Source organism: Danio rerio, chromosome 5 (assembly GCF_049306965.1).
Source record: "Danio rerio strain Tuebingen ecotype United States chromosome 5, GRCz12tu, whole genome shotgun sequence".
Classification (NCBI taxonomy): Eukaryota; Metazoa; Chordata; class Actinopteri; order Cypriniformes; family Danionidae; genus Danio; species Danio rerio.
The window spans coordinates 62,202,828-62,223,658 of record NC_133180.1 but is presented as its reverse complement, the minus strand read 5'-3'; the positions used below and the strand labels follow the sequence as shown (position 1 = coordinate 62,223,658).

The 20,831-nt window shown below is 36.3% G+C and overlaps 1 long non-coding RNA gene across 4 annotated transcripts in view; it reads left to right on the top strand.

The window, feature by feature from the left end:
- LOC141385628 (uncharacterized) overlaps nt 1–20,831 on the top strand; it is a 47,990-nt gene that overhangs the window by 14,925 nt on the left and 12,234 nt on the right. For 2 of the 4 annotated variants that reach the window (XR_012406396.1, XR_012406399.1), the window contains exon 3: nt 1,337–3,325. The exons of 1 other annotated variant lie outside the window; for it this stretch is intronic. This is a non-coding gene — a long non-coding RNA (uncharacterized lncRNA). Of the gene's footprint in view, nt 1–1,336; nt 3,326–20,831 lie in introns of those variants that run through there. One more of the 4 variants, XR_012406397.1, reaches the window with a different exon arrangement.

Here is a 20,831-nt window from a genome sequence, read left to right as displayed (position 1 = left end):
ACGTGTTTACCCCCTTTTGTAAAGCGTCTGCTTCACGTTCCTCTGTCAGAATCCTTGCTTGTTAAATACAGCCATACTTTAGAAAGCTTAGTTTAAGCAAATTTGATGAACGTGATCATGCATGTTAATGAATCTGAAGAGATCCCTCTCGCTCACCGGTACTGCGCACGTTCTTTGTGTGTGTGTGTGTGCTGTGTGTATGTTTGTAGTCCACTTAGAATCCAACATGGAAAGCATTTTTGTTTGTTATTGTCATGGATTGTTTTGAAATTTAAATGGCACTTACATGCCTGTGTTATTACTTTAGTAATAAATACGGCATTTCGTGATTATTTATGATTAATCATGATTAATTACGTTTCGTGATTAATCATGATTAATTACAAAAAAAGTGTAATTAATCACTTTAATTTTTTTAATCATTTGACAGCCCTAATTTAAATGTAAATATTAGGGTGATGCAGTGGTGCAGCAGGTAGTACTGTTGCCTCACAGCAAGAAGGTCACTGGGTAGCTGGTTCGAACCTCGGCTCGGCTCAGTTGGCGTTTCTGTGAGGAGTTTGCATGTTCTGCGTTCACGTGGGTTTCCTCCTGGTGCTCTGGTTTCCCCCACAGTCCAAAGATATATGGTACAGGTGAATTGGGTAGGCTAAATTGTCCGTAGAGTATGAGTGTGTGTATGAATGAGTGTGTGGATGTTTCCCAGGGATGGGTTGCGGCTGGAAGGGCATCCGCTGCGTAAAAACGTGCTGGATAAGTTGGCGGTTTATTCCGCTGTGGCGACCCCAGATTAATAAAGGGACTAAGCCGACAAGAAAATGAATGAATGAATAAATTTAAATATTATTTGTAATACAATTTTGTCCTTTAATACAAACAGTAATATATGTAAACTGTATCTTAAAAAGTCAATTACATGCACATAACTACATGAGCATTTATAGCAAGGCTGTTTAAGGAAACTAAAATCAGGTTGTATTTAAGGACTCACCAAAGTTATTTGTTAAAAAATTATTTTTTAATTCCTGAAGTAAATTAAAAATGACATATTTGGCAAACAGTATGTTTTGATGATGTGTCAAGAGCAACATGTAAGACAGAGACACAGCTCAGTCATACAGGCTTGCTTTCAGCATGCAGAAAAATCAGACCCTTGCTAACAGATCATGCTGCACATCTTGTCTGGTCATTTCTGGACTACTGTAATGATCTTTTGGCTACCTTCTTATACCATTAAACCTCTACAGATTATTTAAACCCTGCATGTTGTTTGGACTCCAATAAACTCAAGAAAGTCCATGTCACATCTCACTTTATCATTCCACATTGCTTACAGGTCGAGGCTTGTATCAAGTTCAAATCATTGATGCCTGCTTACAGAACAGCTACTTGCACTGCATTCTCTTACCTGCTACTGAAGGTCTACAATCCCTCCAGGAGCCTCTGGTCGATAAGTGAGCACTGCATTAAGGTTCCGTCAGAGGCTGTAAGTCTCTTTCCAAAACCTTCTAATTTAATGTTCCTTGGGTGGTGGAATGACCTTACAACTCCCACACGAATTGCTGATTCCCTGTTATCATTTAAACGACAACTAAAAACTCAACCCATCCATGATCACCTAAGCACTAAAAAACTCCCCTCTCCTTACTCTAGCTATTAATTTCCTGAGCATTGACAATTCCACTATATATTTATTACTACTTTTGTGTATTGGCTTTTCTTGTTGAATCGCTGAATGGCAAAAGTTGCTTTGCACAAAAGTGTCTGCTATATGACTAAATGTAAATTAAGTGCTTTTTAAGGCTTTAATTCAATTAATGTGTATTAATTGATTTATTTATTATATGTTAATGCTTTAATTCATGTTTATTTCTATAGCGCTTTTACAATGTAGATTGCGTCAAAGCAGCTTAACATAGAAGTCATAGTAAATTCAAACTGTGTCAGTCCAGTTTTTAAAGTTGAAGTTCAGTTTAGTTCAGTTCAGTGTGGTTTAAATTTCACTGCTGAAAGTCCAAACACTGAAGAGCAAGTCCATCGATGTGCAGCTCCACAAGTCCCTAACCAAACAAGCCAGTGGCAACAGTGGCGAGGAGCAAAACTTCCTCAATTGACGAAGTGAAGGAAAAAGCCTTGAGAGAAACCAGGCTCAGTTGGGCATGACCATTTCTCCTCTGGCTTAACTTCTTGTGCAGAGCAGCAGTCCAGGCACCAGGGGACAATGCTGGATGTTTATTGTGGAGAGCTGCAGGTGTGAGTAGGTCACCGGCAGGAGATCAGGCTGGCCTACGGGATCCATGCTGAGACCAGTCTGTCACTGGGGTCTTTAATGAATCAGTCTCATGCTCTCCACTCCTCCATGACCGCCACAGCATCAGCTCATGATACGGCCTGGTCCAGAATTATGGAGACCTCTCGAAGTCCTTTATGGTTCATCATTTCTTCACAAGACTTAGATCACATCAATGGTGCTGCACAGTCTTTAGATGCCTTGGGATAAGTATCCCCAGGTGGAAATAGAGAACAAGGAAAACAAATTAGCCTAGCTGCTGTTTATAGTTTATTTGAACAAGAGATATTAAATGTCAATGCAAAAATATGTGCTATGAATAAAAATAGCAGTTATATAAACAAACATGTAAAGCATAGGAGTGTTTCTAATAAAATATCCAGTGTACAAAGACAGGAGGACTGTATCCTACAGATGGTTTGTCAAGCCCACTCACCTGCATTGAGCACACTCATGCATCGTGCTGTTATGTGGTGCAATGTGAATATGCTTAGCTAAAAAGACAGGTCTTTAATCTAGTTTTGAATTAAGAGAGTGTGTCTGAGCCTCAGACATTATCAGGGAGGCTATTTCAGAGTTTAGGAGCCATAAATGAGAAGGCTCAACCTCTGTTAGTGACTTTGCTTTTTCTGGGTACTACCAGAAGCCCTGAGTTTTGAAATCTGAAAGAGCAGGTTGGATTGTAGGGAGACAGACAGAAGTTTGGTTAGATAAACAGGCGATAGATTATTAGATTATTATATATTATAGATTATTTAAAGCTTCATATGTGAGAAGAAAAACTTTTGTTTTCAAGTATTGTTGGTTTATTTAAAAGTACACAAGTTGCACGTCTTATGTATTTTATATTCTATACCCTTTTACTTAATGAGCACTGTGCTGCATCCGACAGATTACTCTATTATGTTTTTCTCTTCTTCTTCATTCTTTTATATCACATTTTACCTGTTATTCTTGTTTATGTAAAGCTCTTTGAATTGCCACTGTGCATGAAATGTGCTTTATAAATAAACTTGCCTTGCCATGCCTATAGTCTTTAACGCAGCACTATTCTTTTTTTTTCAGTTTGGTCTGCCTTGCATTCTCAGAACAAAAAATTGTGACTGGCCCCTTAGTAAGGTTGGGTACACCAATAGCTGTGACCATGCCTTTTCAGTGCTATTCTTCACTTTGTGTGTGTTTAGTAAATACTGTGAGTACTGTTTTAATTCCAAAAATACAGTTTGCATGGTGAACGTTATTATAGGAAATCTCACCCTTAATGTTTTTAAGCCGTATGATAAAAATGACTGGTATAACAGCCACAAGCAATCGTTTGCTGCCAATTTCCATTATCATCACATTTCGACAGGTCAGTTTGACCCACTAGATTCCTATCAAAACATTGTTCGGATTTCCACGAAGGTTCCTCTCTTCATCAGCGATCAAAGCTTCCGCTCTCTAATAACTGGAATTGGCTAATCAAGTCAAGGCTGTAACCGAACTCGCTATAGACTAAACAAACAACTTTCCCTGAAGTCCTAAACAGATCACAGACATTGTTCCTTCCAAATTGCTCTCTTCATAGGCCGTAACCTCCTTTGTCTTCAAAACGATCAGTGCTGCGCGAACCAGGTTTATGTTATTAGTCGAATCTACTTTTTGCTTAATGGATTACTGGATATTGTGTGCTGTCTGCTGCGTTTGAACACTGGGAGTCCCAGATTTATTCCTTATGACAAGGGTTTCCCCCAAAGGGCTTTAAGAGGTCAGGCGGGTCAATGTGTCTGCCAGTTAATCAGTACAGGAGCCATCATCCCGCCAGTGGCCGGCATGCTCTCCACTTAGGCTGTGTAATTGGTTTAGATGGACACACTTATTTCGTTGACTGGTGCACTAATTGTGCTCGGGATACTCTGGAAGGAAATCCTCAAGGTTTTTTTTTTTTTTTTTTTTCTGTGGAGAAAACAGGAATGGTTTGATCAAAGTCTATTTAGTTAAAGAAAGTGTGGCCTGATTCATTTTCTTCCACTTCTTGCTGTAATGTCATCACAAAAACGTTTTTCTTCCTAACTAGTGAATGCACTGTATTTTTAACCAGGGGTTTCAAAGGTAAAAATTCACTTTTTGAAAGTCTAGGAAATACATTTTTACTTTAATTAACAGTGTTAATTACTTTAGTTAACAATGTAAAACGTGAAAGAATGACTGTGAAATTGTTCCCTTTAAAAATTTGGCATGAAATTTGGCAAAAAGTATGTCATGGCATAATATAAAAAAGTGGAACATTACAAGTACCATTGTTTTTCAATAGCCTGTTAAAAATGTGATAAAAAGTCATGACAACAAATGTTTTTTTTTACGTTACTATCATACCTGTCAACCCCTCCCCCCGGGATTCTCCCGTATTTTACAATTCTATCCTGCTATCATCCTGTAATGGTATTTTCCTGTATTTCTCTCGTATTTTAACTTTTCAAGGGTGGCAATAAACATTAAAGAGCCAACCTCCCTATATGCAACCTCTACCGTTGAACCACCAGGGGACGCTCCTTGCTTTTAAATGTGAATCTGTTCTGTGCTTATATTTTATTTAGGCATGCAAAAATAAATATAAAAATGGTGCATGACTGTCAGACGTGCTTCATAGTGATAAAAAAACGTTTTTTTCAAAACAGATTTTGTGCATGTGATTTGAAGATAAGCGAAAGTAGACACTGGGTTTTGGGTGCTTGTTTGAACAGATATACACATAATAATGTACTAATAGAAAAACCACAAGAAGATGGGAAGATCATGCAAACTCCACACAGAAATGCCAACTGACCCTGCTGGGGCTCAAACCAGCAACCTTCTTGCTGTGTGGCGACATCGATAACCACTGCACCGCCCATATTAATATCATAACATATAATAATAGTATAACATGTGAATCTTGTTGGGGTTTCTTTTAAACACAAAATTTGTCTTAAATGAGCATAAAAAGTTAGAAATTTAATCGAATGTTTTCATTATGGATCTGTGCATTTTTAAAATGACGCCTGTTATTTAATGCAATCAAATAAAAACTCTAAATAAGAGATATATTCACTGCTCTTTAATCTGAATGTTTAAATTGCACAGTGAAGGAAAGGTTAATGAGATTTGATATCTTGATTCAGTTTCTTTATGATAGCTATTTATTTTAATCGGCTAAACAAATTTTTTTCAAAATCTATTAGAATAATAAAATATATTACTGACCGTTCATTTATTCATTCATTCATTAATTTTCTTGGCTTAATCCATTTTATTAATCTGGGGTCACCACAGTGGAATGAACCGCCAACTTTTCCATCTCGTTTTTACACAGCGAATGCCCTTCCAGCCGCAAGCCATCTTTGGGAAACATCCACTCACACGCGCACACACACACACACACACACACACACACACACACACACACACACACACACACACACACACACACACACACTATGGACAATTTAGCCTACCCAATTCACCTGTTCTGCATGTCTTTGGACTGTGGGGGAAACTGGAGCATCCGGAGGAAACCCACACGAATACAGGGAGAACATGCAAACTCCACACAGAAACGCCAACTGAGCCGAGGTTCGAACCAATGACCCAGCGACCTTCTTGAGGCGACAGCAATACCTACTGCACCACTGCGTCGCCACTGACCATTTCAGCTGTTTATTTACAATAAAACAAGTGAACACATCTACTCATTTTACATTTAATATTATTAATGATTAATTCTTGTTACAGAATCCATAACGGCATAATCATGAGAAAAAAGGTCAAAACAAGTTAATGCATGATTTAAACTCATTAGAAAGATTAAAGAAAATTTAGGAGGTATATCACCTGGATCTCTTAAATTAAGCCTAATCCTAAATCTAAATCTTCTAAAATATGATTTCAACAATTAGTAACAAAAAGCTTATTATTTCATCTGCTGTTTATTACAAAATTGTATCATCGTTATTTGCTATAGTTTTTTTAATTAATTAAATTGAATTACTTACTCCCAGGGCCATTTATATTAAAGTTAATATTTAGCCACACCATATTGGTGTTCCGTAACATCAAATTTGTTCAAGATGGGATGTAATGCTCAATCCTCAACCTGGAAGACAAGGCCATACACACATACAATTTAGTATATTCAATTCACGCATACTGCATGTCTTTGGACTTGTGGGGGAAACCGCAGCACAACATGGGGAGAACAAGCAAATTCCACACAGAAACGCCCACTGACCCAGCCGAGGCTCGAACTAGCAACCTTCTTGCTGTGAGGCGACAGCGCTACCCACAGTGCCACATATTTCCCTGCGAATGTGTGGTCCAAATGAGCTGAACTTTTGCACTAATCTATGAGTGTCTTCTGGGGTTGAAAAGTAAACGTTCTAAAGATAAAACAATTTCAAGTATACTCCTTAAGGCTGTCATATATGTGCAACAGTTGTTGCTGTTTCTGGAAAACTTGTTTGCTTTGATCTCATATCTGGTGTTAGTGTAATTATTCTCCTAATGGGTAGCCTGGAGTGTTTAGCGTATCGCTATTTCACTTTATCACTGTGTGTTGAAGAAATGGCTCCTTTTGTCGGAAGCATTGTGACATACATAGATTGGGCTTAGGTTTGCCCTGTGTGTTCTTAACCCGGGTATGAATACATCATGTTTCATATGATTACTATTTGCATGAAAACGAAGTAGGATATTACATAGAGATTTTATAGTACTTCGTGTCAATACAGTGTAAATTGTGAAAATTTGCAATAATATCAACAACGATGCACTTATTGCTGTTCAAGATCAATAAATGGAATTATCCACAGTTAAGTTAAAATATCAGATGTTATAAAAATGCAGTGACATAATTAATAAGCTAAACCTGCAATTTTTAAACGAATAATGGCTAATAAACTCAGATCTTTGTGTACAGTGATACACTGTAGAGCACACTGTGGCACATAACAATTTATTGAAAATTCCTGTTAAATTGTTAAAAACAGAGGTAAAATTATTCCTTAAAATGAAAGTTTTAACAATATTAATAATACTTACCATTATTAATATTATCCATTGTGTGGTGTTGGAGATGAAAATTGAACAATGGATTAAAGCCTATGTCTTTACTAATTATTCACATGTCCAAGACATGATATTTTTTTTTTTTTTTTCTCCATAAAATCAATGACATAATTTGTAAACTTGAAAATTAACTAGTTAAAATTATTCATCCATTAATTTTTTTCCCAGGGCAGAATGAACTCCCAACTTATCCAGCAAATGTTTTTTTCATGTTAAAATCATGAAGTTTTTCAAAACATTTAGAAGTTTTGATCAGGACTGAGGTTGCTTAACAGATTCAAGCAAAAAAAAAAAAAAAAAAAAATTGGAAAAAAAAAATTGGAAAAACATATCTGATGCATTTTTACAGCTGTTTAACTAAGCAATTTTTTCATCCTGAACATCACAAAAGGGTAGTGAATTTAAACAGTACACAAGGGTTGTTATTATTTTTTTTTTTGAGAAGTAATACTAGTAATAGTCCTGTCGCAAAATTAGTTTATTTTAACAAATTTTACAAAAAATTCTTATAAATATAAAAATAATTATAATCTATCTATCTATCTATCTATCTATCTATCTATCTATCTATCTATCTATCTATCTATCTATCTATCTATCTATCTATCTATCTATCTATCTATCTATCTATCTATACAATACCTTTATTTTTCATCATAAAATGATATATATTGGCTTGTTAAATCTAATATAATATTTACAATTTTATTTAATAAAAATACAAGGTTTAATCCTAGAGAAACATGTCCTTTCTTTAAAGAAAAAACACAAAAGCTTGAAGCTTTAATCTGCAAACTGTCAGTAAAACACAAATTAGACAACAGTTATTTCGCTGAATGAGTTTTTGTTACAAGGTACATGACAGCTAATCATTTAACAGTTTTTTAATAAAGCTTTTCTTAAGTAAAAAAAGCCCTGCATAGATAGATATTCACTCTTATGCATCTGAAGGTGATGTCTTGGTTTCAGGTAACTAAAAGACATATTTAGAGACATGTGGACTCACGTAAATGACCTTTGAGCTTCAATCTGGGGAAACTGATGTCTATGGTCTTATAATGCAATGGTTTACGTGACCTTTTCTGCTCTTCTGCTGATGTGGCATAGTCATGGAGTTTCCCATATGGTTTCAGTCCACTCCCAAACCGAAAGCACTGTCATTGATTTACTGTGTGTATTCCCCAGACACTTGATCGGACCCTAACGAACCTCAACAGCTTGTGCGAGACAAGGGCCATTAGGCTTAATGGTTGAGGGCATCAAAGGGAGTACGCTGAGAGACTGAAGGAGAAAATGAAGTTAAGGGGACGGGGTTCGCAGACTGCTAGTCTGTGGCCGCGGTCATAATTTATGATAATGCCCCTGAGCCTAAGCTTGAATCTGAGTCTGAAGCTGGAGACTTCAGAGATGTCCAGACGCAAAGGAGAAACAGAGCAAGAGACAGATAGAAGAGATAACGAGAATAAGAGAACAAAAGTGTTTCCTTTTAACTGATTCTCGAGTCTGAAATAGAATCTACAGTTTTAGAAAGAGAGATGTCATTGAGTTTTTTTAAGGGGCTCGAATCATAAATCTTTCTGACACGGTGGAAAAATATTGTGTCATCAGTAGGGAAATGTAATGCAGTTTGCATTCATTTATTTAAATCCATGACATGCAGAATTATTTAGCCATTTTGCTGGCCTCCGTCTTAATCTAAACCAGTTTTGGTCAAAACTTGAATTTGATGATTGTTATTAATTGTTGTGTGTGCTTGATTACGTGCGCACAAGTGCTAGCATGAGCACATTGCTCATAAATGGCCACCGGTGTCACAATTAACAGTATTTTCTGAGTTCTATGTTCAACCCGATTGTGTCCATTTCTGCTTCTGAAGGACAAATTTCAATGTCAAAGTTAAAAACATGCTAAAACCATGCTAGAAAAACATAAAATATACTTCAAATGATTTTTGAAAGGATACAGGCTTCTCAAAAGATAATAAAATGATGTACAGGAGGCATCATTGTGTGAAAAAAAAGTTTCTCAGCTTTTATTTACTCTTGAATGAAAACTTAAAATGGCACCTATGATGCAAAATCAGCTTTTGTAAGCTGTTTAGACAGAATTTTGTAGGTATAGTTTGTTCACTGTTATACTGGTTTGAACACCACAACTGTTATACTGGTTTGAACACCACAACTTTTTTCTTTTTAAAAAAAATCCTGATGTTAAAGTAGCATACAAATCCCAGCAATCCCCAGTGCATTTTTTCCCCTTCCATCAAATTGATAGACAAGCGTGTATTAACATGTCTCCATTGTTACGCATATAAACATGTTCACAGAACAGGATTTGCAAAGAAACTGGGATCTCAATAGCCCCATTCACACATACAGACCTTCCCAGAAAATTACCGGCAAGTGAACAGGTCCTTTTTGAAAATACTGGTAAACTTCTTTCGGCAATTCACCGTAAATAGAGGTTGTAACATTAACGAAAATTTGCCCGAATGCTGCTCTGAGTGAACGCAAAAGAAAAATTGCAGAAAAGAGCATGTTTATGCTTAGAACGCACTGACAAGCAACGTCTACTCCAGACAAAAAGAACATTCAGACGCATTCATGTCTACAATGTTTATGAAAATAAAAGCCGTTGAATACTTTTCCAGACACATTTAGCTGCTAGATGTTAATTAGATGTTTCCATGTTCCTTCTTAATGCCATCTGTGTAAAAAAGTTTTTAATAAAATGTTTGACCACTTCTATGCTTACAAATACAAGCACAACCATTAAGAGGTAATTTCTGCTTAATGATATCAGAATTTACTGGTATTTTGGAATGTATGTGTGGATGGTCTTTTCCAGAAAAAAAATTCTGAATGTTCTTGTCTGTGTAAACAGTGCTTTTTTTAATTTACCGGTAAAGTGGTTCCAGTAATTTTCCGGATATTTGCCAGTATCACTGTGTGAATAAGGAAGCTTGTTTATTCAGTAAATCAGATTAGCTTTGAAGTCAGAATTAGCTTCAGCCTGTTTCAACACCTTAGTCTGGAAGTTTCTAATAGCTGTTTTTGCCATCTCGTAATTACTGTATTTCTGAAAGGACAGCACAGGATGTATGCATTAGATCAGAGATGCCCAAACTAGGGCTCATGGACCAATGTTGGCCTGTTGCAACCTTTAAATTGGCCCACCATCCCATCTGAAAAAGGAGTATGAATGATGGCCAGGGTTGGGGCGAAAGATTTTAACAGAGATTGTCATTTCCAGTTTAAAAAAAATGTTTTTAGGTCGTTTGTTTTATTGCTCAGCTACAAAAAAGCCAATTAAAATGAAATATTTTATTTATAATAATTCATTCATTCAATCATTCATTTGTTCGTTTGTTCATTCATTCATTCATTTTCTTTTGGCTTTGTTTCTTTATTAATCTGGAGTTGCTACAGTGGAATGAATGGCCAACTTATCCAGCATATGTTTTGAGCAGTGGATACCCGTCTAGCTGCAACCCATCACTGGGAAATGTTAAGGACTTGTGGCGGAAACTGGAGCACCCGGAGGAAACCCAGATGAAAACGGGGAGAACATGCAAACTCCACACAGAAATCGATTATGCTACTCACTGCAACCCTGTGACACCCATTTCATTCATTCTTTCATTCATTCATTCATTTTCTTTTCGGCTCAGTCCCTTTATTAATCTGGGGTTTCCACAGCGGAATGAACCACCATCTTATCGAGCATGTGTTTTATGCAGCGGATACCCTTCCAGCTGCAACCCATCTCTGGGAAATATCCATACACTCTCATTCACACTCATATACTACAGACAATTTAGCCAACCCAATTCACCTGTACCGCATGTCTTTGTACTGCGGGGGAAACCGGAGCACCCGGAGGAAACTCACTCTAACATGGGGAGAACATGCAAACTCCACACAGAAACCAGCAACCAGCAACTTTCTTGCTGTGAAGTGACAGCACTACTGCGCCACCACGTCGTCACACCGATTTCATTTAAATGTTAATTATAAATACGTAAATAAATAATTTGTAAAAATGTAAATATGGTCACTCGACATAGAGGACAATGCAGAAGACATCAAGAGCAAATAAAGGCAAAATCAGATGCAGCTTGACTAGCGTAATCCATTCTGTTGTACATGAGATTTTTACAGTAATAAGTTCATTATAAAAACTTTCAAAAATGTATACTACATTAGTTATTAGAAAGTTATTTAAAATAAAATTAAACATTATTAAATACATTAGGAAGTACCCATGGCAGGTTTTTGGCTCTTCATAAGAAAAAGTTTGGGCACCTCTGCATTAGATTCATCCAATGAAATGCTTCTACAAATAGCAGTTAGATGCAGTTTATTTGCTATAGCCAGTCTTTAAATCCAGAAGATAACTGCAAAGAGTCCTTGATGTTTTATTTATGAAGTGTGAAATTTAAAACCAAACATAGATGTCAGTGCATAGATGTGAACAAATCTTCACGCAAGGTTTACTGGAGGTAGAACTTCTGTGTATGTTGACCCTAAACATCATCTGTAACTTTGCTGATGGTCTCAAGGCTCATGTACCTCAGAATCGTTACCTAAGTGAAGCAACTTTTTTCTTGTCAAGGTACTTCTGTTTGTCTGTTTGGGGACATCTTCAGAACCATTCAGTTAATGTAGTGAGAGTCTCTGTGGCTGTCTGCAGGGACGGGTGAACTCCATCACACTGGTGCATGTCAATAGTGCACGGCGCCTGAATTCGTCAGGCGCTGGGAAAGAGTCCTCTGCGGAGACAGTGTGTAAATTGCCTGTCATCAATTATTAAGAGAAGCATTTGCCTTCTGATTGATCAGCCCCTAATGCATGTTCTAATCATTGCAGTTAAGGGAGTTTTTCCTGCTGATCAAAAACGGTCGAAACTGAAAGGTCAGGTCTGGCAGCAAAATAAGTGATAAGATTGAGACTGAGAAATGACACTTTTGTAGGAGCTGGTAACTTTTGGCAGGGCAATGTGGTCTTTTGTCATGTAACACTTGAAATCTTTTGATCAGTGGTCTGATAGCTTGCTTGATGTGAGATACAGGGGTGTTGCACAAAGGGGGTGGGGCTGGGAACAGAATGCATGAGGCACAAAGGCTTATAGGAGCTCATAATCGCTTAGGAACCTCTCCCAGCATGATTTTGATTGCTGACTGATGATTTATTTATTTATTTTCTTTTTTAATAATTTTTTAACAGAATAAAAGTGGTACTGGGATCTTGTGACAACATGTACAGCATTTTTTGTTAGACATTCAAATGCTTAAACCAAATTTAGAAGGACACAGTCACTGAGAACCCTTAAAAAATTCCAACAGGAGGATCAAATGCACCAAATGCACCTAATGCATTTCTAATATAAATCAACAGAAGTGTGAATCCAAATGCAAGTTTATTAAACAGAGAATGGTCAAGAAAGCAATGGTCAAACCAGGAGTAAGCAGATGTTAAATAAGCATGGCAGATGGTCAGAAGGCAGGCAGCAGACAATAATAAACAGACAAATAAGGTGAGGGTCCAAACACGACAAAGCAAGACAAAAAAAAAACGCATAGTAATGTCACACGTGCAGTGAACAAGACTCAGCAACAGTGTGTGTGTCTGTGCTGCTTAAATAGTCTATGTAATTAGTTCTTCACTATCCTCAGGCGGTGTGTATGCAATCAGTCAGGATTAGGAACTGCTGTGTGTGTGATGCATGACTGGATCTTGTAGTCCATAAAATTGCGGATTTGTAGTATGTTAGCGATCAGTGTATATATGTGACAATAGTGGTAAAAGTGTGGTTGCCTGAATTAGCCACATACAGTATTGACTGAAGGTATCTGAACAGTTGACCATAATAATGATATACATTTTGTGGCAAAGTATATACAAAAATTTTATACACATTCTTTATCACAATCAAGAAAGTCAAAGAAAAAGTTTTCCAATTATTTTTTGAATAATTTTGTGTATCTCTTTTTAGTACATCATGATTTTTTCACAGTCCCAAAATGCATGCATCACTTTGCCTTACATTTGAAACATAACTGAGAACAATCGGGGAGGTGAATTGGAGTTAAATAAATCCTGTGAATACATTTAGAGTTTTGTTCATGAATCGAAATTGACCCCAAATCCTTTTGCCATATTACCCTTAAAGAATCAAAGGTTGAAGGACCAGTATTAGACAGTAACGTATATAATTCAAAGATCTTTTTTTTCAAGAGTCCATGAAGAAAAAAGCTGTTTCTCTATTTCAGTAAGATTAAATTGTATATTACCTTCTTTCAGATGTAATGCTAATAAGTGTTGAATTTGAAGTTAATTTATAAGTCTTTACTGGGAGGACTAAATTCCTGTCTTAACTTCTAAAAGGATCTTATTTGGCCATCATCAAATAAGTGACCCAATTCCGACATTCCCTTTGACCTTCAAATCAAAAAGCCAATATTCTGTATAGTAGTGGGAAAATCAGGATTAAGCATAATAGGTGACTTAATGCACAACTTATTTGGGATAGATGAGTAATACTTAACATCTTTCACCGTATTTGTCACAGAAAAAACTCTTGTCAGATGTTGAATTTTTTGTACATTATGAATAAATGATAGGGAGCAAACGATTGATGATTTCATACCAATTTATAGCAAGAAAGAACAGCAATTTTGTAAGGCTTTGAAGAAACGCCTAAGGCTAAAATTTAAATGTTGCATGTGAGTCATTCTGCAAGTAAGTGCTGAGGGAATGAACAGTACATCTCCAATCATGTTCCCTGTGTAGGTATGATTCACAATGACTTTAGGAGACAGAAAGTTTATGAAACATCCAAGAATTCAAATGAAAGTTAAAAAAAAAAAAACACTTCATTTTTAAGTTTCAGAAAGAGTGAAATGCACAAGTGTACATAAAATGAACTCTCAGTACAGAGCTTTAAACCACAGCCTTGTATGAGCAGTGAATATTTTTGGTGCTCTCACCAACAAAATCTTTGCTGTTCTCACGCTAGGACAGGAAAAGAAACAGCTGTTTTTTTTTGTAGCTTTGGTGGTTCTGATGAGATGCCTGCATTGCCTCTACCTACCTCTGTGCGGAATCATGCCAGCTGCATTAAAGTCTCGATTGCACCGACTGTGCCAGCACACACAGAACCAAGCTGCATTCTTTCAACCAGTCCATCATCTCTGCCAAGAACTCAGCAGAGCACCCAGGCCTGCACTTTGTCTTTGAGGTTTCATCTGGGATAAAAAGGTTAACATTTAAACAGACTTTGCTGATCCTCTAGACATTTCTCTGTATGGATATACTGGGGGTGAACACTTATAAACAGGACGAAAATGCTCTTTTTTTGTTGAGATATCATTTTCTTTCTATTTAGTGCTGCCCTTCAGAAATAGCAAAAGATATTTTCATGTTTCACAGATGACAAATTGGTCAAAAATTGCAATCTTTAGATTCTAACAGTGTTCACCCCACAGCTCTTAATGGCTTTTGTTTTTTTCTGGAATATCAGTGAGCACTCAAACCTTTACAGTAGTTGTGTAGTGTATCTTCAGAGTGAAAAGATGGATCTGCAGTACATGGATTTTTTTCTTTCTGGAGAACAGGTTAACTGATCAGTTCATTTGCGAAAACCATTGTTAGCTAACTAAGGTTGCAAGTTTCTTCATTACAAACATAGTTTGTTGATTTGGCGTTTCCCAAATCCATCGTTCCAACAAACATTTGCAAACTGCATCGCAAAGTTGTACGCTTGCAACTACAGCTGTAGTTAGACGCATAGTTCCAGGCTGTATTCTATTTCCAGTTATCCCCCTGTGCCCTATTTATTTAGAACATTCTAACATTTAAGCTTGGAAAGATAAAAAAAACAACAACTTTAAAGTCATCACTCTTAGGTGTAATTTGCTTTCAGAGTATTTTTACAGTTCAGTTTTAGTGATCTTCATATTGACAATTATGTTCCCTTCATAGTGCACTTTGAAAACATTTATGCCATTTTGAACACAGCCCTGGCTCATGATGAAAGCTATGGGTGACCTATTATTTAAAAGGGGAAGTTACTTTATATCTTGCTTTTTAAAACAAAAATATATTTCATTTTTATTATTATTATTAAGTAGGAAAGATTTATTATTAAGTAGGATTTTCTCTAAAGAAGTAATTACTCCACCCTGTTTAGGTACTCATTATGTAGGTTTTACATTATAACTAATGTGGTTCAAACAATGGATCTGCGACTGAGAAACAACGGTTTAGGTAAACACTCATCACTACATTGTTTGTATTTTTTTTTAGGTTATCATACTGTCAGAAAATTTTACTGACCCATGCCTAGTAACCAGTGGTGTAAAGTATCTAATTACAAATACTCAATTTACTGTAATTTATTCCTTTTTCTCAGGAATTGTAATTGATTGAGTAGTTTTAAAAATGTGTACTTTTACTCTTACTTGAGTACATTTTTAGTGCTGTATCTGTACTTTTTTCAACCTGCAGTCACTACTTTTTTTCTTGTCTATGGAGATTAACAAAATTAGTCCTGTGATTCCTGTTCAATCAAATCACACATAGAAAGTAAATAGCATCATAAATAACTACCTCAAGACATGGGCGATTTATAAAATGCAGCAAACTGTTTGGAAGCATTAAAAATGTCCAAGAAGACGTCCAAAATCAATATCAGTATTTGACGTCAATAGGTTGGTTTAAGATGTTGGCTCGACTTTTGATTTTGGTCACTTTCTAACACAACCTAAAATCAACCAAATATCAACTTTTATTTAACGTTGTTAGTAGACATCAAAATAACATTGTACTTAGACGCTGGCTGGATATTGAATTTTAGTCACTTGACATCACAACCTAAATCTAACCTAATATTACTTCCTATGACATTGTGTGACCGCTGGGCAATAACTACATGCACTACAGAATGTTACGTTTACACACATCCACAAATTACATGTAAACGCATCAGCTTTTCACAGTGTAATACTCACTACTCACTACTCATGAGTACTTTTAAAAGGGCTACTTTTTACTTATACTTTGAGTAAAATTGACAACATATACTTTTACTCTACTCACACTACATTTTTAGGCAAGTAATGGTACTTTTACTTGAGTATGATTTTTCAGTACTCTTTCCACCACTGCTAGTAACCACACAATATTAAAAAAACAAGGTCATACAAACTTTTGCATGGGGTTATTTTAATAATTCAAGCTTTAATATCTTTAATCTTAATTATCTTTAATATTTTATGCAAAATAGACAGTACACACACAAAAAAAGAAGAAAAAACATGCAATTTGGATGATCTCTCTTGTTTGGTTAACTCTTCAAATTTGAACAGATTCTGCAAGCGGTACACAAACTTTTTTGCACAACTGTATATAATTATAATTCTGGCACTAACAAACCCAGCAGGCACAGAACGTCGACATGACGTCAGATTGATATTTTACCCCAACGTCGTGGGATGTAGCATTTTGATTGGAAATGAAAAGCAGGTTGACGTCAATGTCCAATGTCAGACAGATGTCAGATTTTGGTAACTTTTTGGTCAAAACAACAAAATATCAACGTCTAATGATATTACAGCTTGTCCTTGTGCAGACATTACCCATATAATCAAATGCTGGATTTTGGTTGCCATACCTGACGAATGAATATCAGTATTAATATATTCAGTATTTGATTGTCAGAATATGACGTTGGTTTAAGATATTGGCTCGATGTTGGATTTTGGTCACTTTTCAACACTACCTAAAACCCACAAAATATCAACGTCATTGTGTGTCTGCTGGGAAGAAACAAACTCTAATAGTCTGGTAAAAACATGTCTGTTATTTTTCGCTTTTGCATCACTGGCAACTTCCCAAGCGCACTGTCCTCTGCTCTATTGTTCTGGTAAGAGTGAGGTCATTGAGGCCTTGACCCTTGATCGAAAGCAGCGATTCCCTTGTCTCCTGGGTAATAGGATTACCTTGTGCATGCGGGTCTACTCTTATTTCTCTTCAAAGGGGCAATGGGATTCCCAACAGGGCGACATTGTCTTCGCCTATAGCGCTAAAAGGACCTTCTTTGTTTAAACAGTTTCTTGTACGTGCTTCTTAAGCAGATGCCTTTGTCCAGACAAGAGACTGTAGTCGGGTTTTAGCTGTTGATCTAACTGGGATGTAGTTTATCAGCTAATTTAACACTTGGATATTCATCATCGCTCTAAATATATGTGTAGAATTGTACCTTTATGAATAAAACAGATTGTGAATAGAGCAGTACTACTTATGTACCTACTACATGTATGTACCCGGTTTACTCATAAAAGTTCATAGTCATACCTTAAGGCAATATGTTACTACTCTAAAGTGTTAAAGTTAATCTTTTAGAGAGTTCACAATTTAGTTACAGAAGAACTTTTAAAAAGGAAGCGACAGGAATAGAATCATCTATGCTGAAAAATCTCTCATAAACCAATCCTGGTCCAGGCTGCTCAATGCTTGTTAGACAATAGTGCTGGTATATTTCTGGACTGGCTGTCATTTTATTCCCCAACACTCCTGGTTCCTTTGCTGGGGATCATCCATGCTGCAACATACCTTATGCCGGTGACCTGCAAAACAGGGGAGCTAAGATGTTTAGAAAGGCCCTGATCAGAGAGGGGGCCTGAAGTGACCTAAGAGAGGACCATATCAACGGGAAAGCCCCCACAATTTTAACACCAAGGGGTGTTTTTCATGTATTGGGTTCAGGGTTGGGTAAGTTATTTAAAAAATGTTATTTATTATAATTATGTTAATAAAATTGCAATGAAATACTTTTCCAATATCTTTGTCTGAAAAGTAGCTTAATTACTCAATACATAATTTAATTACTCAATACCAAACCTTCACATGAATCTCAATGCTAAAATTAGAAATTAAAGGTGCAGTAGATGATCTGCCTAAATGCTATTCGTTAAGCATAATGTCTTTGAAACACTGCCTTCCAAACCGCAACTCCTAAAAGCACAAACTCGCACCATAAAGATGACAGTAGACAACCCACGTCATTCCCCAGATTGAAAACTTTATGGTACTTTACATAATACTCCAACTCCCAATAAAAAACTGTGTTATATCAAGCACGTTTTCAGTGATGTAGCAAGCAAAATTTTACACTTTACACTTATTACTAAGCCATACTACTTCAGACCGAATATTCAGAGTAGCAATGACAAACAATATATAGAGCACATCACAGGTTGTCTGTTTAAAAATGAACCAATGTGAATATAAAACCAACTTCACCTCAGTAAAGCACAAGCTACCGATTACTGGTGTTTTGTTATTTAACTAAATAAAAATCTACATTATTGATGCTGTGAAAGGTTCCTTATGAAGCTGGAAATAGTTACATCAATCTTTGGCTGTAAGATTTCATTGGCTGAACAACACTTCAACTTCAATAATATACAACTATATGGGCTCTATTTTCCACTTTTGCTAATATAAGAACGGAAAAATCCGCTTTACGCTGTGGCTCATGGTCTATAAGGGTTAAGCTTATTCTCTTAATGAGTTATAGGTGTGTTTTGAGAATAAACCAATCAGAGTCTCATCTCCCGTTCCCTTTAAGAGTCAGTTGCGTCGCGCCATAGCGCATTTGCTATTCTCATGATAGACTTTGTAAGTGGAAAAACTGAACGCTTCACTAGAGAGAAAACAGTTAAACAGAGCATCTACAGCATGAGAATGAGAAAAGAGCCTTCTCAATAGTCCCTTTGACACACACAGACCTTTCCGGAAAATTACCTACAATTTTCCGGAAAGGTTGTATGTGTAAACAGGCCCTTTTTGAAAATACCGGTAAATTCGTTCTGGCTATTTTCCGGAAAGAGAAGTTGTAACATTACCGGTAAATTGCAGGAATGCTGCGCTGTGTGAATGCAGAAGGAAGTTTGCCAGAAATAGTGGGTGCACGTCAAGAACCTGCTGACGTGAGACATCTACTTTATCAAATCAGAACAGTCAGACGCATTCACGTGCACGCGGTTTATGAGAATAAAAGCCTTTGAATATTTTTCCAGACATATTTAGCTGCTAGATGTTAGTCAGATAACGTTTATATGTTCCTTCTTAATGCTAACTGTGTAAATAGTTATCGATAAAATGTTAAAGATAATCCGTTGTTTGTTTACCTTCAAGCTTTGCGTGTCCATGTGAGTGCCCATAGTGCCAGCACACACACATATCTTGAACATTTCGACATGCGAAAGTGTTTCTCTATGTTTTCATTGGAGTTGTACTCAATACTGATCCATCCGAAGAGTTTGTAATGTAGTCAAATGTTTACAAACACAAGCGCAGCCGTTTAGAGATCATTTCTGGTTAATGATGTCAGAATTTACATGGATGTGTTTTACATTAATGAATTTACATCGATGGATGTGTGAATGCTCTTTTCCGGAATAATTCTGTAACGTCCTCGCCTGTGTGAACAGCGCTTTTTTGAATATACCAGTAAAGTCGTTCCGGAAATTTTCCGGATATTTACCGGTATCACTGTGTGAAAGGGGTTATTATTTACTTTCACTTTCGCTCTCGTAGATAGGGAAACCTTGTATGCACAGACATCAATTAGCCTATAATTAATTAATTTTGTTTATTAAGCGCAAAGATTTGTTTCAAAATAATTTCTAAATTCAGTAGCAAACTCTAATTTCTAATTTCCAGCAATCAAATAAATGAACAATAATAACGAAGTGTGTTCAAAAACCTGAGTAATATCCAAATACACTTCCTGTGCCCCATATGGTCTGAAACCTGACAGGTGGGCAAATCTAAGCTTGTTTTTAATAAAACAAATATGGATATAATAAATAATACTGCTAATAATAATAACATTATACAAAAGCAAAGTGTTATGAATAAACTGAAAAAGCCCCCCAAGATGAGTAAGGTATGAAAGTATATGGTGGTTATATTTATGTAGGCTAGAAAATAATGTTTTGTGATATTTTAATCCTTTATATTTATATCCCATATATATCCTTATTATATCATATATATATATATATATATATATATATATATATATATATATATATATATATATATATATATATATATATCCTTAATATTGTAATTGTTTTTCATTTGTAAAGATATTTGCGTATTGCTCTACATCTTCTGTGTATTAAGCAGTGGAGGCGCACAACTAACGCGCTCTGTGCTGGACTTTAGACCGGCTTTCTTCTGGTCTATAGAACAGACTATTATAGTTTCTGAAAACAGCAACGCGCCAGCAATGCGCCTCAACACGCCTACCTTTTTAGATCAAAACGCCTATGGGTGCACAAATGAGCACAAATGCATTTGCTATTTAAACAGCATGGCGCAAAACGTCAAAACGACACTTGCGTCAAGCTGAAACTAGCAAACAACAATTGCGTCGCGCCTTGCGC